Consider the following 9,118-nt stretch of genomic DNA (forward strand, 5'->3'; position numbering starts at 1 on the left):
ACTCTTAGATGTCTTAGAACATTTTTCAAGTTAGCAATCTCCAGCACTTTCCTAAGAATGTGAACCCGCCGAATGGTACTGATGTTTTTCTTTTGATCCTTTAAGATGTTTAAGAGCTGCTTCTTATTAATGCCATATTTATTGTGCAAGAATCCTATCTATATTTTGATACAACATCGAAGCTAAAGGGAACCTTAGTTAATAATACTGTAAAGGTGATCTAAGAAGAGACACTCTTTCTGATGTGAGCATTCAATACATAACTTGATATTAGTATTCTGTGCCAAAGTATTGACTCACAGATACATTATAAAAAAGTACTACCCAATGTAGAATAAAGTAATGTGGTCTAGTAGAGAGAAGGTCAGAGCTTGAACAACTTGAAGGGGTAAGCATTTAGATATGGCCAAGGAAGGTGATATATAATAAATACTGTAGATTACTACAGTAGATAGCATAAGTCTCTTCTTAAAAACATAATTCCTTTGGTTAATACTAAGCTGCCTCAAAGATTGCATCTATAATCTAGACAATGAAGAAAATCTATCTCACAACTATAGCTTTTATTCCATTTATTCTAGCATGTCTCCACCTTGACAAAAATGTATCCACATAAATGTATCATCTACTTAAATAAAGTTTGGCCATTTATGATGTTTACAAAACAGTACGTTACTTACAGAGGTAGCTGTGTTTTGACTATTTATGGGGTTTACATACCATAATAATTAACAGATGAACAACAGATAACCTCAGATTGTAAGTACAATATTGATTTTGTGGCTTATACCGTTTTCTGAATCAGCCGAAATGGCGTTGCACGATCCTAGTATGTTCAAGTTTTGTGCTCTAATATCCACTGAAGAACTAGTTTCTGAGTACGCTCATCAAAATGGCTTACTTCTTTCTGAGCAAGAGCTCCAGCAGCAGCAGCAACAACCACAAGAACAGTGTTTTCTTGGCACCCCTCATTGCACTGGAACAGTTAGCAGGCGATCCAAGCGTATGCGTCAGAAAGATTACGAAGATTTCCATTGTAGCAAGTGCAAAAAGTGTTGGGCAGACAAAAATGCTATAATTGAGGGAGAAATTCGTGGTGCCTCGCAGGATGATCAGTTGCGTTCATTTTTTACCACAATCGCAGCAGAAGTTTTGATCAAAGCTGCACTTGCCATCATTTATCTTTGGGCTAAAAATCTCTCCTTGCAGTAAACGTGGTAAATGCTTCATGACATGATTTCCAGACATGATACGATAATCTATGGATACATTTTTGTCAAGGTGGAGACATGCTATAGTAACGTGCCTGTACTTTTGCCTAGGTGGATACATGCTAGAGTAATACCACCCCAGAGTATAATAAGTGGATGCCTGGGGAACGTTTGGAAACATAATAAACATTTGTAAGGATGCCTCAGAGTTAATAGTTTTACTTCCGTTTCGTGGGTGATGAACCCCAAAGTTTAGGGTTTGGTCAAATCAAACACTTTTGTAAAAATTGTCTCAAATCTGGTTAATTTATAGCCAATTTGCTCACCTCTAGTTAACACCGTACATAATTTCATCTCTTCCACTGGTCCCATTTAATAGTAACCATTTAATATCAATATAGTATGATATAGGTTTTTAATATATTGGGTCATAATTGTTGATATAAAACTATTTTTCATTCACACTAGGTAAACTGAGTAGGGAACTAAGGGAACGAAGCATCATGTGCTATAGATCAGATTTGTAGGTCTGCATTTCATATGCGTGTGTGTTCTACTGCCCCTTTAATGAAAACCTTCTGAAAAGGCAAAGCCTATATCTCACACTAAATTATTCATACTTGATTTTTCAGCCTCAAACCCTGGCATTTCCTAATATACTAAATGTAATCAACCCTTGTTGCATAAAGGCATTTTGGTTTGTTAAGGTAAACTAACCTTGTGGGACAGTTCGAGACAGAGTTCACAATGAGGTACTTCGCATAGGAACAGATGTCTGCTCACCTGTTTCACACAGCATTTGCCAACCTGGTGAAATTCTTCAATTTAGCAAGCAAACTTAAGTCATTATTAGAAATGACAGGGAAACCTGATGAAATTGTACTTTCATTTGGAAAACAAAATTGCAATCAGGCCAACATGATTTCCTCATGGTCGGACCATACTAATGCCAAGTCGAGACATGGGCAAATGTATTTAAAAGTCATAATGGAGTATTACCATGCAATCTTCCTTTACTGGCCCTTATTAATATAAAACTTCAATTTGCATGTAAATGCAGTCAACTTTCATATCATCAAAATACATGAGCCATGGGAAAGTAATGAATTGAAGTTTGATGTGGCAATTACTGACGTTTATAAAGAATTTTAAAGAGGTCATTCTGGTCTGGGCTGAGAAAATGAGGAAATCAACAGGGAATATTGTCAATATAGTAACAGTGGGAGTTGAAGTCAGTCCCAGGTGTTAGAAGGCAGATGATGATTAATAGAGAGGGAGTATGCAACTCCTCATCCTCAAGAAGCAGGCCGGACTTCAGACTCAATAACATCGCTCGATTGAAAAAAACCTACTCTCGGGGTTCTCTCTTTAACGGCCTCAAAATGTGATCCGGAGGGAATAACGCAGCAAGTGTTTATGAGAGAGAGCAGTGCTGACGGTTTAATTGGGCATCACATCCTTTCAGCTCCTCTCAGAGCTTCATATGCAGTTTAACCTTTTTTTCCACCTCAGATATCCAAGTGCCTCTGGGATTTTCATGAAGCAGAAGCTTGATGGCTTGGCAAAACATTGACTTAGCTGCTAAATTGAGTTAAACTGCTTTTTTGGGTTTGTAGTGGCAATTTATACATCTCTTGCAGTTTTGAAGGGAATATTTACCGGCCCTGAATGTGCATGAATGTTGTGTGAATCTACAACAATGGCAAGGGTAATGCTGAGGATTTGCTGTCGCTAGGATTACAGGTATACAAGAAAACATGATGCTTGATTTAAGGCTTGAATTGTAAATCAATCCAGGATACAGCTGCAGTTTTACTGCTTTTCTGTTCTTTTTAAATACCTTATTCTTCTCTTTTCAATGACAGCATTGGCTAGGTACATCCATATTGCAGCATGTACATTTTTCTAGTCTTTGAAGCATTTTGAATTAAAAAATGATGAATTGCTTACCAGTGTGTGCATTCTCCTCAATGCAAAATACATTTTAGGATTTGCAAATCCCTGCTACTAGCTATTAGCTACAGATAGCTACAGGCCACTCCGTAGGTAGGAAAGGAGGTAGTCTATAGCAGTCTAGTGTTGCTCATGAACTTTGGCCAAGTTGTTGCCATATTTAAAGACCTGAACTGCCAACTTGCAATATATGTAAAAATTATTTTATTGACAGATTTTGCTTGTGGTTGTAGTTCTTTATGATACAGTGACCTACTAGAAGATAAATCAAGACGACAATTGAAGTTCTATAAAATAGATCAGGAAGACGGAGTGTTATGTTAGTATTATACCATGAAGAATAGCATTGCCATTACAGAGACAAGATGGTAGGGTCAATAGTTTTAACTTCTTAAGCCTAAATTGCCAAAGCAACAGGAAAGATGTAGGGTCCCAATCTCACCCAAAAAAATGTAGCAGTCACTACTAAGGCCTGGACTCTGATGGGGCATTATTGTAAATGGCACTAGGTAGGTGGAATGCACATTACAGAATCAAGGAACCCCAGGAACCCAAAGAAACCCCAGGAAAAAAAGTATTGAAAAGTCACATCATGTCATGTTCAAGTATTAGCGATACCTCGCCTCTGCTATTCTAGGATGTTTACAGTGCTTTTGTAAAATAGAGTTAGTGGGACCAAAATGAATGTCATGGCAAATATTGAAGCATAGAGAAATAGGATGGGGCCTATATTTAAAGGATACATTTCATCCTTATTCCATCCAGTGGGTACTATCTCTTTATAGTTTATATCAGGGGTGGGCAATTAATTTTCCCATGGGGCCGCATAAGAAATTGAAACTATGCTAGAGGGCCGCGCCACTGCAAATTTAGCTCCATCCACTTCTACATTGCCCATTCCCAATAATCTTTCCATGTGCCCCCACAAAGTATAATCCTCCTACAGTCACCCGTACATTATATGTCCCCACATTATAATGTTCCCTTCCAACTGCCCCACAGTATTAAGTCTCACTCTTGGTGCCCCAGTTTAAACTGGTAGAAACTAGAGGAGACATGAAGCTGGGACAGCTGGAGGGGGTGAGTGCCAAATCACAATTTGTGCGATAGATTATTTTGTCTAGCATGTAAGACAATAGTGGTCCAGCTGAAGGGTACTATGCAGAATACTACTATGGTCTATTTCCTAGGGGTAGGACGCAAAAATAATTTTATCTGGTGGACCTAAGAACCATAGATACCCACACTGCATGTTACCTACTTTGACATTAATATGGCTGTGTTCTGGTATGTTTACAAGGCAGGATGTGAACAGAAATTTGAGGCGGTTTTCCACCTCAAGTTCAACTGCACTTTTCATCCCTCCAGCTATCCATAGTGGAAAGCCAAATTAAAACTTTTGTTTTCCACTGAGGCTTTAACCATTGACTAGTCTTTAATAAATATGCCTAATCAGCTGAATGCGTTCTCACTGAGCTGCAGTCTTCAGCAATGCCTGGTTCACATCTGCGTTTGGTAATATGTTCGAGAAGTCCGCATGGGGACCTCCAGAACTGAATACCAAACGCATAGACAAGCAGTGAGCAGTAAAAGCAAACGGACCCCATAGACTATAATGGGGTCCGTGTGCTTTCCGCACGCTGCCCGCATGAGTCATGCAGACACGAAAGTAGATCTCAAAGTACTTTTCTGTTCACATGTTCCTTGCAGACACTCACTGTGTGGAAAGCACACAGACCCCATTATAATCTATGGGGTCTGTGTACTCTCATAAACTCTCAGCTTGCCAAAGCATACGGTATTCCGTTCGGAGGGGTCCCCAAGCTGACTCCCCCGAATGGATTACCAAACGCAGATGTGACCCATGAATTGCTGAGGAATCTGCAGCTCACTGAGAACCCATTCAGCTGAATAGGCATTTGATAGATGAATAGGCATTTGATAGATGGAAGACAAATGAAAAGCAGGAAACTCAAAAAACATAAGGATAGAATTTGGCAGTGATTTTGAGACAGAATCTGCTTCAAAATCAGTGCCCAATTCTGTCATTTGTACATACCCCAAGAAAGACAGAAATTGGCTAGATAGAGTCATAGAGCCCTGACAGTGTCATGCACTATGTAGTAAGCCAAGTTAAGAAGAAAAATTAACAAACTTATCTGACCCAATTGAATCTGGAACAAAAAGGAATCTTTAGAGGTTTGTCCATCTCTAACAGAAATATATACATGGCAGATGAGAGACATGTGTCCAAACCTGTCAGACAGTAGAACAAGAATTCAAAAATGGCATGAAGACATACATCTCCACACATGGCAGGCAAAGAAGCACGCATAGAAGAAGGACAAATGTGTCCACACAGGAATACTTAACAGAAGAACAAAGGTGACCACGCCATAGCAGGGATCCTTAAATGTCTCAAAGGCCAATCATACGACCCAATTTCAAATAGGTGGGATGCTTTGTAAAATATGAAAAACAAGATTGTAATGATCTGGAATTTCATATAATCATATTTAATTTACAATATACCTTAGAGCACGTATCAGAAGTTACAGATTTTTTCATATAATTTGAAAAAAACTAATTCATTTAGAAACTGATCAGCAGCACATAAAAAAAAATTGGACAAGGTTAACAAAAAGCTTTAAAATTGAGTGATACTAAGAAAAAAAACAGTTGAAGGGTTCAATTTACAAACACATGACTGTGCAAAAAGAGCATGTTAGGGAGACAAAGTCTCTAAGAAACTAAGTTGATCAGTTATCTTACTGTTGCACTTATTTTTATGCCTTTAAAAAAAGACTTGTTACTTTGCTTTTTTGATAGGGAACATGTGAGTGTTGTTTAGAGTAGAAGCAATTACAACAGTCAGATTTATGAAAAAAAAGTGCAAAAAGTTGCATCTTGTGGTGAACATGTGCAAGATTTATTACACAGTGGCCCATTTTTACAAAGCAGATACACCACAAAAGTGGCCAAAAATGCTCCTCAACTGGGCATATTTTTGCTGTTCCATGGTGCATCTCAGGCCCTGCGTCCTTCTCACAAGAATATATGTGGGCCAATGGCAAGTCAGTAAGATTTACTATAACTCACACCAGAAAACTGGTGTGAGTTATATCAAAAATCTATACCATTCCTAACTTCATGGCAGAGCCTCTTTACAATTATGTGTTGATCCTGTTTTGGAATTAACTGAGACTGGCATAAGAAACACCAGTCAATATCAGGAGCATAACTTGAGGGGGTGCAGAGGGTACAGTCGCACAGGGGTCCAGGAGCTTTAGGGGGCCCAGAAGCACTGCCATCAGTATTGATATTACAACTTCTATCTGGCCCATAAGTCAAGGAGACCAACAGATCACATTAAACATAGTAAGGTAATTAAACTCCTTAGCACCTTAGCATCACTATCAAGAATTTGCTGTAGGGATTAGGTAGGGGGCGCTGGACAAAAGATTGCATGGGGCCCACAAGATTTAGTTAGGCCACTGGTCATAATAAATTATCCATAGTGTGTGCCTTTTTAGTGTGTTAGGCTCATAGAAATATAGCTCAGAAAAATGTGCACACAAACTAGAAAGGTACAAAAGAAAGACACAAATAGTAAATGCCCCCCTATTGCCTATAGTGATATCCTGAATATATTAGCCAGCAGTATCTGGTAATTAATATTGGTTTCTAATCACTGTTTTCATGATTTTTTAAGCTCTTATGTTTGACAATCATTCTGAACAAAGTGAAATACTAATAGATTCTATAGACATAACACATATGTGTTTGTCCTTTGACAAATAACATTTCCATAGCTTCTCCCACAATACTGGAGTGTTATTTACCATGTAATGAAAAACCCTATTGATCCAGAGGCTGCCATCCTTGACCAGCGAAGGAAAACTGTTGTTTTTCAAGCACACTACCTATTGTGACTAATGTTTGCTGGAGAGTATTATTATTATTAGCTACATTTGGCAATTATCTGTTTTGACTTCATCAACTTCAAGACATCTTGTAATGCATTCACTAAGCATTTTTCTTTCTTGTTCTGTAAGATCTGTAAGCTCCTTATGATACCTTTATTTGGTGCATTACAAATAGCTAAGTGACAAAACAAAGAAAAAACTAAACTGAATATTAACCCCTTCCCGCTCTGTACCATACTATTATGAAATGATAAGCATATAGTTAACTCTCACCATTGTAATAGTGTGCTATAATGCTACAGGCAGGCATTACTTCCAGGTCTCCGCTATATTACATGGCCAAGGCCCGGGACTAGCCGCTGGAGTCAGAAAATATTTTAACTCCGGTGCATTAACCCCTCAGGTCATATCAATCATGGTCCCAATAGCAAGATTGTCCCCTGCTACTCGGATTCCCAGTGATGAGATTGAAGGATCCGAGAGGTTATCATGGCAACCAGGAGGCCATGCAATGACCTACTAACTGCCACTTCCTATAACACATAGGGAGCCTATGTGCGATGAGCTGCCCAGGTTCAAATCCCTTTGAGGGACAGTTAAAAGGTAAAAAAAAAAAAAATTAATTAAATTACTTACCCCACAAATAAAGAGTCCTTAAACATGTCAATAAAACAAGAAAAATATTATAGGTGTGAGAATACGCTAACCTTAGGGAAATCACTCACTTTCAAAAGTGACCAAATTATTTGTAAAAGTGGTAAAACTTGAGAAAAGCACTATGGTATCGCCATAATCATGATGACCCACTGGACAAAGCTGCCATGTTATATTTAATGTAGAGTGAACAGCACATTAATTTGAAAACGAAAGTACAACTAGTCACACAAAGTATAAGCCCTCATATAACTATGTTGACAGAAAAATAAGAAAGATATGAATTTTGGAAACCAGGAAGGAACCTTTATGGGTTAAAGAGTACCAGACACCATATTTGACCTGTCTTTTAGTATATATTCAATGACAGAATTTATAGAATCTCAAAAATTCATTTTTAACAACAATCTGTTGTGGGTGTCACAATGGAATTTACAAAATTCACATCAAATTCTGCACCGTCCAGATGGTATTTTTCTGCCTTCCATTGAAAGACAGATCTCAATTGGAATTCACCAGAAGATTGAGCATATAGCTTATTTTTTTGCGCTAGCTGAAAACAAAAACAGTAATCTACATTGTAGCTAAACCTTTATGGTTAGCACAAAACGGACAAAAAATAAACAATTAAGTGAACATTACACAATATAAAAAATAATTTTTTGGGTCACCCCTTTTCCCCTTGGTAAAGAGTGGGGTTGAGCCGATCTTGAGATTTCAGGATCGATTTTAAAATCCGATTTCCGATCATCTTCCATCTGATCCTGATCGCGATCATGAAATTTACTCGATCTCTGATCGGTATCCGATTTTTTCCGATCCCGATCGCTCAACCCTAGTTACTTTATGTTTATGGAGTAGGGTTGAGCTGATCTTGAGATTTCAGGATCAATTTTAAAATCTGATTTCCAGTCATCTTCCATCTGATCCCAATCATGAAATTTACTCGATCGCCGATCGGAATCCGATCTTTTCCGATCCCAATCGCTCAACCCTAGTAAAGAGCTCTTACAGAGATGACTATGGAAGTAAAATTTGACCAAGTGGATTTTTAGGTTGAACACACTGGCACCAAAGGGTTTAAACAATTCAGACCAATATTCTGAGACAAATGTTATTGTTTGTATAATAAATAATAAGATATACAATTTTTCAATATACTTTCTGTATCAATTCAACTCACGGTTTTCTAGATTTCGGCTTGCTGTCATTCATTCTGTTATTTCTAGTGTATAAAAATCTGACCATGGTCATGTGATGTACAGTCCATGGTCATGTGATGTACCGTCCATGGTCATGTGATGAGAACACAGGTGCACAGCTCACTACCAGGCAGATATCTTAAAGGGATTCTACCACTAAAACACTTTTTTT

Source organism: Leptodactylus fuscus, chromosome 4, assembly GCF_031893055.1.
Source record: "Leptodactylus fuscus isolate aLepFus1 chromosome 4, aLepFus1.hap2, whole genome shotgun sequence".
Taxonomy (NCBI): Eukaryota; Metazoa; Chordata; class Amphibia; order Anura; family Leptodactylidae; genus Leptodactylus; species Leptodactylus fuscus.